Raw genomic sequence first — 12,500 nt, 5'->3', positions numbered from 1 at the left:
CTCGCCCGGGCGGTTTCCGCTTTGGATCGGGCCGGGCCGAGCACGATCCTTCCGCAGGTTCACCTACGGAAACCTTGTTACGACTTTTTACTTCCTCTAGATAGTCAAGTTTGATCGCCTTCCGGCGCCCGCCAGAGCTCCCGCGAGGGGCCCCGCGCGGGCCGGTCCGAGGACCTCACTAAAACCATCCAATCGGTAGTAGCGACGGGCGGTGTGTACAAAGGGCAGGGACTTAATCAACGCGAGCTTATGACCCGCGCTACTGGGAATTCCTCGCTGATGGGAAATAGTTTCAATCCCCAGTCCCGATCACGAGCGGGTTCAGCTGGAGCACCCGCCTCTCGGCGCAGGGTAGACACACGCTGATCCGCCCATTGTGGCGCGCAGCCCCGACATCTAAGGGCATCACAGACCTGTTATTGCTCCATCTCGCGGGCTGAACGCCACTTGTCCTCTAAGAAGTTTTTGACGCCACCCAAGTGGCCGCGCCACTATTTAGCAAGCCGGAGTCTCGCTCGTTATCGGAATGAACCAGACAAATCGCTTCCACCAACTAAGAACGGCCATGCACCACCACCCACAGAATCGAGAAAGAGCTATCAATCTGTCAATCCTTTCCGTGTCCGGGCCGGGTGAGGTTTCCCGTGTTGAGTCAAATTAAGCCGCAGGCTCCACTCTGGTGGTGCCCTTCCGCAATTCCTTTAAGTTTCAGCTTTGCAACCATACTCCCGAACCCAAAGACTGTGGTTTCCCGCACGCCGCCCGGGCGGGTCATGGGAATAACGCCGCCGATCGCTGGTCGGCATCGCTTACGGTCGGAACTACGACGGTATCTGATCGCCTTCAACCTCCGACTTTCGTTTGATTAATGAAAACATTCTTGGCAAATGCGCTTTCCGTCCGCCTTGCGCCGGTCCAAGAATTTCACCTCTAGCGCGCAATACGAATGCCCCGCCGCCCTCTTAATCATGGCTCCGGTTCCAGAAACCCACAAAATAGAACCGAGTCCTATTCCATTATTCCTAGCTGCGTATTCAGCGGCGACGCCGCCTGCTTTGAACACTCTAATTTTTTCAAAGTAAACGCTTTGGCTCTCGACCGACACCCAGCCAAGGGCATCCGGGGCGCCGAGGCAGGGACCTGGGACGGGCGGTGGCTCGCCTCGGCGGACCGCCAGCCAGATCCCGAGATCCAACTACGAGCTTTTTAACTGCAGCAACTTTAATATACGCTATTGAGCTGGAATTACCGCGCTGCTGGCACCAGACTTGCCTCCCAATGGGTCCTCGCCATGTGTTTAAGATACGCTATTCCAATTTACAGGGCCTCGAAAGAGACCTGTATTGTTATTTTTCGCCACTACCTCTCCGAGTCGGAAATGGGTAATTTGCGCGCCTGCTGCCTTCCTTGGATGTGGTAGCCGCTTTCAGGCTCCTCTCCGAATCGAACCCTGATTCCCGCCACCCGTGGTCACCATGGTAGGCGCCTGATGTACCATCGAAAGTTGATAGGGCAGACACTGAATGAATCGCCGCCGCGAAGGGCGAGCGATCGCCCGAGGTTATCTAGAGTCACCAAAGGTACCGGTCCGAGGACGGATCGCCGGGGCCCGGATGGGTTTTGATCTGATAAATGCACGCGCTTCAGCCTCCCGCCCCGCGAGGAGAGGCGGTCGTCGCCCGGTCGGCGCCGCTTGCATGTATTAGCTCTGGAATTGCCACAGTTATCCAAGTACCGGTGGAGCGATCAAAGGGACCATAACTGATTTAATGAGCCATTCGCAGTTTCACTGTACCGCCGTGGTGCACTTAGACCTGCATGGCTTAATCTTTGAGACAAGCATATGTTACTGGCAGGATCAACCAGGTAACCCCTGTGGGTCGAGGGGACCAACCGACGCTGGCGCTGCTTTTGCTTCACACACGGGTCTCAGTCCGCCTGAGGAGGGGGCCTGGGCAGACCCCGCTTGACCTCGGCTAAGACCGCCGCCATAGGGCGACGCGCTGCTCGAACCTTCCCGCGGGGGTCGCCGCTGGGGGGTGGCCGCTGGGATCGCGCCGACGCCGAAAAGTGTGTTTTCACGGGACGGGGTACTCGCCGCGCGCCGCCGGACGCTGCCGCGCTTCTGCCTCTCCACGCCCGCCGTGACGGACTTCGCGCTCTGACCGCCGCTCAGGCCTCCTCCGGGGGTTCGCGCGCTTCCTCGGGCTGAGGGGGCCTGCTCGTAACGAACGCCCAAATTGCCCGGCGCGCGCGCTGTCAAAGCCCAAACGTAAACCCATTGCACGCCGTGCTCCCTGCCAGGCACTCCCGATTTATAGCAGCAGCGGGCTGGCCGGTGGGGTCTCTAGGCTAGGCGCGCGCGCGCCCAATCGATCACGCTGGGCCGAGGGGACGCCGCGCCGCCGAACGCCCTCTCTCTCGGCGCCTGTGTCCGTGTTTCAGGTGAAGCGCTCGATAGCTCCTCGCCCCGAGCTTCAGAAAGATTGCGCTCAAAACCTAAGTCGATATGGACTTAGTCGCTTTTTCGACTTTTTTTCGCCAGAGACTAAGTCCACAAAACACGCTGCTCACCAAATCGTACCCATGTAAAAGTTGTTCCTGTGTAAACGGCCACCTCCAGGGTCGCGGGAAAATTTGAATCATGCCCGGAGGAGGCCTCTCGGTCGGCCTGACTCGAGCCTCGGAGGGTATGGAAGTCGGACCTTTCCCGGTTGACTTAGTGCAATTTTCGAAACGAAAATCATCCAGGCGCTTCATCCGACCGATCGAGTCCGGTTAAGCGCGCCTTCCCGACGCTTTCCCACTCGACTTCGCCGCCCTGGAGGAAATTTTTTTCGCTCAAAACCTAAGTCCAAACATCCAGGCGCTTCATCCGACCGATCGAGTCCGGTTAAGTGCGCCTTCCCGGACGCTTTCCCACTCGACTTCGCCGCCCTGGAGGAAATTTTTTTTCGCTCAAAACCTAAGTCCAAACATCCAGGCGCTTCATCCGACCGATCGAGTCCGGTTAACTCGCGCGCCTTCCCGACGCTTTTCCCACTCGACGACTTCGCCGCCCTGGAGGAAATTTTTTTTCGCTCAAAACCTAAGTCCAAACATCCAGGCGCTTCCGATCGACCGACCGGTTAAGCGCGCCTTCCCGGACGCTTTCCCACTCGACTTCGTCCTGGAGGAAATTTTTTTCGCTCAAAACCTAAGTCCAAACATCCAGGCGCTTCATCCGACCGACGCCCGGTTATCGCGCTTCCCGACGCTTTCCCACTCGACTTCGCCGCCCCCTGGAGGAAATTTTTTTTGCTCAAAACCTAAGTCCAAACATCCAGGCGCTTCATCCGACCGATCGAGTCCGGTTAAGCGCGCTTCCCGGACGCTTTCCCACTCGACTTCGCCGCCCTGGAGGAAATTTTTTTGCGCTCAAAACCTAAGTCCAAACATCCAGGCGCTTCATCCGACCGATCGAGTCCGGTTAAGCGCGCCTTCCCGACGCTTTCCCACTCGACTTCCGCCCAGGCCCTGGAGGAAATTTTTTTGCTTTCAAAACCTAAGTCCAGACATCCAGGCGCTTCATCCAGCCGATCTCGCCGGGTTAAGTGCGACTTCGACGCTTTCCCACTCGACCCCGGTCTCCTGGAGGAAATTTTTTTTCGCTCAAAACCTAAGTCCAGACATCCAGGCGCATATTTCAGACGATCTCGGCCGGGTTAAGTGCGACTTCCCGGACGCTTTCCCACTCGACCCGCCACCCTGGAGGAAATTTTTTTGCTTTCAAAACCTAAGTCCAAACATCCAGGCGCATATTTCAGACGATCTCGCCGGGTTAAGCGCGACTTCCCGGACGCTTTCCCACTCGACCCGCCACCCTGGAGGAAATTTTTTGCTTTCAAAACCTAAGTCCAAACATCCAGGCGCATATTTCAGACGATCTCGCCGGGTTAAGTGCGCCTTCCCGGACGCTTTCCCACTCGACCCCCGCCACCCTGGAGGATTTTTTTGCTTTCAAAACCTAAGTCCAAACATCCAGGCGCATATTTCAGCCGATCTCGCCGGGTTATGCGACTTCTCGGACGCTTTCCCACTCGACCTCCACCCTGGAGGTATTTTTGCCGCTCAAAACCTAAGTCCAGACATCCAGGCGCATATTTCAGACGATCTCGCCGGGTTAAGTGCGACTTCCCGGACGCTTTCCCACTCGACTTCCGCCACCCTGGAGGATTTTTTTGCTTTCAAAACCTAAGTCCAAACATCCAGGCGCATATTTCAGACGATCTCGGCCGGGTTATGCGACTTCCGGACGCTTTCCCACTCGACTTCGCCACCCTGGAGGATTTTTTTTTGCTTTCAAAACCTAAGTCCAGACATCCAGGCGCATATTTCAGCCGATCTCGGCCGGGTTAAGTGCGACTTCTCGGACGCTTTCCCACTCGACCTCCACCCTGGAGGTATTTTTGCCGCTCAAAACCTAAGTCCAGACATCCAGGCGCATATTTCAGACGATCTCGCCGGGTTAAGTGCGACTTCCCGACGCTTTCCCACTCGACTTCGCCACCCTGGAGGATTTTTTTGCTTTCAAAACCTAAGTCCAGACATCCAGGCGCATATTTCAGCCGATCTCGGCCGGGTTAAGTGCGACTTCTCGGACGCTTTCCCACTCGACCCCCTCCACCCTGGAGGATTTTTTGCCGCTCAAAACCTACGCCCAGACATCCAGGCGCTGCTACAGCCGATCAAGGCCGGGTTAAGAGCGACTTCTCGACACACACATTTACGAACCCCGTGTCTGGGATTTCAATTTTCCAAAGGGCCTGGGCTCACACATTAACCCCAACGCAGTAACACTTTAATGGGCATCGTTTTATTTCATTCTCGCCCTGGATGAATGTTTTACAAAGGGCCTGCGCCACAGACTAACCCTACACACTAACACCTTATTGGGCATAATTTTTTTCTATAAAGGCCCTGGATGAATGTTTTCTATAAGGCCTGCGCCACAGACTAACCCCATCACAATAACACTTATGTGGGCATGATTTTATTCTATAAAGGCCCTGGATGAATGTTTTCTATAAGGCCTGCGCCACAGACTAACCCCATCACAATAACACTTATTTGGGCATGATTTTATTTAAAAAGGCCCTGATGAATGTTTTCTACAAAGGCCTGCGCTCACAGACTAACCCGACACAGTAGCGCCTTATTGGGCATGATTTTATTTAATAAAGGCCCTGGAGGAATGTTTTCTATAAGGCCTGCACTCACAGACTAACCCCATCACAATAACACTTATTTGGGCATGATTTTATTCTATAAAGGCCCTGATGAATGTTTTCTATAAGGCCTGCGCTCACAGACTAACCCTATCACAATAACACTTATTTGGGCATGATTTTATTTAATAAAGGCCCTGGATGAATGTTTTCTATAAGGCCTGCGCTCACAGACTAACCCCATCACAATAACACTTATTTGGGCATGATATTATTTAATAAAGGCCCTGGATGAATGTTTTACAAAGGGCCTGCGCTCACAGACTAACCCTACACAGTAACACCTTATTGGGCATGATTTTATTTAATAGAGACCCTGGATGAATGTTTTCTATAAGGCCTGCGCTCACAGACTAACCCCATCACAATAACACTTATTTGGGCATGATTTTATTTAATAAAGGCCCTGATGAATGTTTTCTATAAGGCCCAAGCCACAGACTAACCCTAACCCTAACCCTAACCCTAACCCTAACCCTAGCCCTAACCCTAACCCTAACCCTAACCCTAACCCTAACCCTAACCCTAACCCTAACCCTAACCCTAACCCTAACCCTAGCCCTAACCCTAACCCTAACCCTAACCCTAGCCCTAACCCTAACCCTAACCCAAACCCTAACCCTAACCCTAACCCTAGCCCTAACCCTAACCCTAACCCTAACCCTAACCCTAACCCTAACCCTAACCTTATTGGGCATGATTTTACTCTATAAAGGCCCTGGGTGACAGTTTTACACAGGGCCTGGGGTCACAGACTAACCCCATCACAATAGCACTTATTTGGGCATGTTTTTATTTAATAAAGGCCCTGATTGAATGTTTTCTATAAGGCCTGCGCCACAGACTAACCCGACACAGTAACGCTTCATTGGGCATGATTTTATTTAATAAAGGCCCTGGAACAATGTTTTCTATAAGGCCTGCGCCACAGACTAACCCGACACAGTAACTCTTTGTTGGGCATGATTTTACTTAATAAAGGCCCTGGAAAATGTTTTCTATAAGGCCTGCGCCACAGACTAACCCGACACAGTAACGCTTTATTGGGCATGATTTTATTTAATAAAGGCCCTGGAAAAATGTTTTCTATAAGGCCTGCGCCACAGACTAACCCGACACAGTAACGCTTCATTGGGCATGATTTTATTTAATAAAGGCCCTGGAACAATGTTTTCTATAAGGCCTGCGCCACAGACTAACCCGACACAGTAACTCTTTGTTGGGCATGATTTTACTTAATAAAGGCCCTGGAAAATGTTTTCTATAAGGCCTGCGCCACAGACTAACCCGACACAGTAACGCTTTATTGGGCATGATTTTATTTAATAAAGGCCCTGGAAAAATGGTTTCTATAAGGCCTGCGCCACAGACTAACCCGACACAGTAACGCTTCATTGGGCATGATTTTATTTAATAAAGGCCCTGATGACAGTTTTTTAAGGCCTGCGCCACAGACTAACCCGACACATTAACGCTTTATTGGGCATGATTGTATTTAATAAAGGCCCTGATGAATGTTTTCTATAAGGCCTGCGCCACAGACTAACCCCGACACAGTAACTCTTCATTGGGCATGATTTTATTTAATAAAGGCCCTCGATGAATGTTTTGTATAAGGCCTGCCTCACAGACTAACCCGACACAGTAACTCTTTATTGGGCGTGATTTTATTTAATAAAGGCCCTGGAAAATGTTTTCTATAAGGCCTGCGCCACAGACTGACCCCGACACACAGTAACTCTTTATTGGGCATGATTTTATTTAATAAAGGCCCTCGATGAATGTTTTCTATAAGGCCTGCGCCACTGACTAACCTCACATAAATAACACTCTTATGGGCATGATTTTATTTAATTAAGGCCCTGATGACAGTTTTCTTTAAGGCCTACCTCACAGACTAACCCGACACAGTAACTCTTTATTGGGCGTGATTTTATTTAATAAAGGCCCTGGAAAATGTTTTTCTATAAGGCCTGCGCCACAGACTAACCCGACACAGTAACGCTTTATTGGGCGTGATTTTATTTAATAAAGGCCCTCGATGAATGTTTTTCTATAAGGCTGCGCGCACAGAGACTAACCCGACACAGTAACTCTTTATTGGGCGTGATTTTATTTAATAAAGGCCCTGGAAAATGTTTTCTATAAGGCCTGCGCCACAGACTGACCCCGACACAGTAACTCTTTATTGGGCATGATTTTATTTAATAAAGGCCCTCGATGAATGTTTTCTATAAGGCCTGCGCCACTGACTAACCTCTGCATATAATAACACTCTTATGGGCATGATTTTATTTAATTAAGGCCCTGATGACAGTTTTCTTTAAGGCCTACCTCACAGACTAACCCGACACAGTAACTCTTTTATTGGGCGTGATTTTATTTAATAAAGGCCCTGGAAAATGTTTTTCTATAAGGCCTGCGCCACAGACTAACCCGACACAGTAACGCTTTATTGGGCGTGATTTTATTTAATAAAGGCCCTGGAAAATGTTTTCTATAAGCACTGCGCTCACTGACTAACCTCCTGCATAATAACACTCTTATGGGCATGATTTTATTTAATAAAGGCCCTGATGACAGTTTTCTTTAAGGCCTGCGCCACAGACTAACCCGACACAGTAACTCTTTTGTTGGGCATGATTTTACTTAATAAAGGCCCTGGAAAATGTTTTCTATAAGGCCTGCGCCACAGACTAACCCGACACAGTAACGCTTTATTGGGCATGATTTTATTTAATAAAGGCCCTGGAAAAATGTTTTCTATAAGGCCTGCGCCACAGACTAACCCGACACAGTAACGCTTTATTGGGCATGATTTTATTTAATAAAGGCCCTGATAAATGTTTTCTTTAAGGCCTGCGCTCACAGACTAACCTCTCATAATAACACTCTTATGGGCATGATTTTATTTAATAAAGGCCCTGATGACAGTTTTCTTTAAGGCCTGCCTCACAGACTAACCCGACACAGTAACTCTTTATTGGGCGTGATTTTATTTAATAAAGGCCCTGGAAAAATGTTTTTCTATAAGGCCTGCGCCACAGACTAACCCACCCATTAACTCTTTATTGGGCATGATTTTATTTAATAAAGGCCCTCGATGAATGTTTTCCATAAGGCCTGCGCCACAGACTAACCCCGCCACACAATAACACAGATTTGGGTATGATTTTATTTATTAAAGGCCCTGATGAATGTTTTCTACAAAGGCCTGCGCCACAGACTCGCCCATAGCAGCAGCGACGCGCAGGGCACGAATTTCAGAGTTTTTAGAGAAAAAAAAAAAAAAAAAAAAAAAAAAAAAAAAATTAAAGTTGATGTAAAAGTTGTTCTGGTAAACGCCACCTCCGGGTCGCGTGAAATTTGAATCGTGTTCGAAGAGGCCTCTCGGTCGGCCTGACTCGAGCCTCGGAGGGTATGGAAGTCGGACCTTTCCCGGTTGACTTAGTGCAATTTTCAAACGAAAATCATCCAGGCGCATATTTCAGCCGATCTCAGCCGGGTTAAGTGCGACTTCTCGACGCTTTCCCACTCGACCCCGCCTCCTGGAGGAAATTTTTTCGCTCAAAACCTAAGTCCAAACATCCAGGCGCATATTTCAGCCGATCTCAGCCGGGTTAAGTGCGACTTCTCGACGCTTTCCCACTCGACTTCCCGCCGCCCTGGAGGAAATTTTTTGCGCTCAAAACCTAAGTCCAAACATCCAGGCGCTTCATCCGACCGATCGAGTCCGGTTAAGTGCGCCTTCCGGACGCTTTCCCACTCGACTTCCCGCCGCCCTGGAGGAAATTTTTTTCGCTCAAAACCTAAGTCCAAACATCCAGGCGCTTCATCCGACCGATCGAGTCCGGTTAAGCGCGCCTTCCCGACGCTTTCCCACTCGACTTCGCCGCCCTGGAGGAAATTTTTTTGCGCTCAAAACCTAAGTCCAAACATCCAGGCGCTTCATCCGACCGATCGAGTCCGGTTAAGCGCGCTTCTTCCCGACGCTTTCCCACTCGACTTCGCCGCCCTGGAGGAAATTTTTTTGCTTTCAAAACCTAAGTCCAGACATCCAGGCGCTTCATCCAGCCGATCTCGCCGGGTTAGTGCGCGACTTCGACGCTTTCCCACTCGACCCGCCTCCCTGGAGGAAATTTTTTGCTTTCAAAACCTAAGTCCAAACATCCAGGCGCATATTTCAGACGATCTCGCCGGGTTAAGTGCGACTTCCCGGACGCTTTCCCACTCGACTTCGCCACCCTGGAGGAAATTTTTTGCTTTCAAAACCTAAGTCCAAACATCCAGGCGCATATTTCAGACGATCTCGGCCGGTTAAGTGCGACTTCCCGGACGCTTTCCCACTCGACTTCCGCCACCCTGGAGGATTTTTTTTTTTTGCTTTCAAAACCTAAGTCCAAACATCCAGGCGCATATTTCAGACGATCTCGCCGGTTAAGTGCGACTTCCCGGACGCTTTCCCACTCGACTTCGCCACCCTGGAGGATTTTTTTGCTTTCAAAACCTAAGTCCAAACATCCAGGCGCATATTTCAGCCGATCTCGGCCGGTTATGCGCGACTTCTCGGACGCTGCTCCCACTCGACTTCCGCCACCCTGGAGGAAATTTTTTGCTTTCAAAACCTAAGTCCAAACATCCAGGCGCATATTTCAGACGATCTCGGCCGGGTTAAGTGCGACTTCCCGGACGCTTTCCCACTCGACTTCGCCACCCTGGAGGATTTTTTTGCTTTCAAAACCTAAGTCCAAACATCCAGGCGCATATTTCAGACGATCTCGGCGGGGTTAAGTGCGACTTCCCGACGCTTTCCCACTCGACTTCGCCACCCTGGAGGATTTTTTTGCTTTCAAAACCTAAGTCCAAACATCCAGGCGCATATTTCAGACGATCTCGCCGGGTTAAGCGACTTCCCGGACGCTTTCCCACTCGACTTCGCCCACCCTGGAGGATTTTTTTGCTTTCAAAACCTAAGTCCAAACATCCAGGCGCATATTTCAGACGATCTCGCCGGTTAAGTGCGACTTCCTCGGACGCTTTCCCACTCGACTTCGCCACCCTGGAGGATTTTTTTGCTTTCAAAACCTAAGTCCAAACATCCAGGCGCATATTTCAGACGATCTCGCCGGTTAAGTGCGACTTCTCGGACGCTGCTCCCACTCGACTTCGCCACCCTGGAGGATTTTTTTGCTTTCAAAACCTAAGTCCAGACATCCAGGCGCATATTTCAGACGATCTCGGCCGGGTTAAGTGCGACTTCCCGACGCTTTCCCACTCGACCCGCCTCCTGGAGGAAATTTTTTCGCTCAAAACCTAAGTCCAAACATCCAGGCGCATATTTCAGCCGATCTCGCCGGGTTAAGTGCGACTTCTCGGACGCTTTCCCACTCGACCCGCCTCCTGGAGGAAATTTTTTCGCTCAAAACCTAAGTCCAGACATCCAGGCGCATATTTCAGACGATCTCGGCCGGGTTAAGTGCGACTTCCCGACGCTTTCCCACTCGACCCGCCTCCTGGAGGAAATTTTTTCGCTCAAAACCTAAGTCCAAACATCCAGGCGCATATTTCAGCCGATCTCAGCCGGGTTAAGTGCGACTTCTCGGACGCTTTCCCACTCGACTTCGCCACCCTGGAGGAAATTTTTTTTGTTCAAAACCTAAGTCCAAACATCCAGGCGCATATTTCAGACGATCTCGGCCGGGTTAAGTGCGACTTCCCGACGCTTTCCCACTCGACTTCCGCCACCCTGGAGGATTTTTTTGCTTTCAAAACCTAAGTCCAAACATCCAGGCGCATATTTCAGACGATCTCGCCGGGTTAAGTGCGACTTCCCGACGCTTTCCCACTCGACTTCCCGCCACCCTGGAGGATTTTTTTGCTTTCAAAACCTAAGTCCAAACATCCAGGCGCATATTTCAGACGATCTCGCCGGGTTAAGCGCGACTTCGGACGCTGCTCCACACTCGACTTCCCGCCACCCTGGAGGATTTTTTTTCGTTCAAAACCTAAGTCCAGACATCCAGGCGCATATTTCAGACGATCTCGGCCGGGTTAAGTGCGACTTCCCGACGCTTTCCCACTCGACCCGCCTCCTGGAGGAAATTTTTTCGCTCAAAACCTAAGTCCAAACATCCAGGCGCATATTTCAGCCGATCTCGGCCGGGTTAAGTGCGACTTCTCGACGCTTTCCCACTCGACCCGCCTCCTGGAGGAAATTTTTTCGCTCAAAACCTAAGTCCAGACATCCAGGCGCATATTTCAGACGATCTCGGCCGGGTTAAGTGCGACTTCCCGACGCTTTCCCACTCGACCCGCCTCCTGGAGGAAATTTTTTTTCGTTCAAAACCTAAGTCCAAACATCCAGGCGCATATTTCAGCCGATCTCAGCCGGGTTAAGTGCGACTTCTCGACGCTTTCCCACTCGACCCGCCTCCTGGAGGAAATTTTTTTTGTTCAAAACCTAAGTCCAAACATCCAGGCGCATATTTCAGCCGATCTCAGCCGGGTTAAGTGCGACTTCTCGACGCTTTCCCACTCGACCCCGCCTCCTGGAGGAAATTTTTTCGCTCAAAACCTAAGTCCAGACATCCAGGCGCTTCATCCAGCCGATCTCGGCCGGGTTAAGTGCGACTTCTCGGACGCTTTCCCACTCGACCCCCTCCACCCTGGAGGATTTTTTTGCTTTCAAAACCTAAGTCCAAACATCCAGGCGCATATTTCAGCCGATCTCAGCCGGGTTAAGTGCGACTTCTCGACGCTTTCCCACTCGACCGCGGCCCCTGGAGGAAATTTTTTTCGTTCAAAACCTAAGTCCAAACATCCAGGCGCATATTTCAGCCGATCTCAGCCGGGTTAAGTGCGACTTCTCGACGCTTCCCACTCGACCCGCCTCCCTGGAGGAAATTTTTTTTCGTTCAAAACCTAAGTCCAGACATCCAGGCGCATATTTCAGACGATCTCGGCCGGGTTAAGTGCGACTTCCCGGACGCTTTCCCACTCGACCCCCGCCACCCTGGAGTAAATTTTTTTGCTTTCAAAACCTAAGTCCAAACATCCAGGCGCATATTTCAGACGATCTCGGCCGGGTTAAGTGCGACTTCCCGACGCTTTCCCACTCGACCCCGCCTCCCTGAGGAAATTTTTTTCGCTCAAAACCTAAGTCCAAACATCCAGGCGCATCTCACAGCCGATCTCGGCCGCGTTAAGCCCCACTTCACGGACGCTTTCCCACTC

Source organism: Puntigrus tetrazona, unplaced genomic scaffold, assembly GCF_018831695.1.
Source record: "Puntigrus tetrazona isolate hp1 unplaced genomic scaffold, ASM1883169v1 S000000003, whole genome shotgun sequence".
In the NCBI taxonomy this organism is placed as follows: domain Eukaryota; kingdom Metazoa; phylum Chordata; class Actinopteri; order Cypriniformes; family Cyprinidae; genus Puntigrus; species Puntigrus tetrazona.
Note: the sequence above shows the minus strand (reverse complement) of the source record.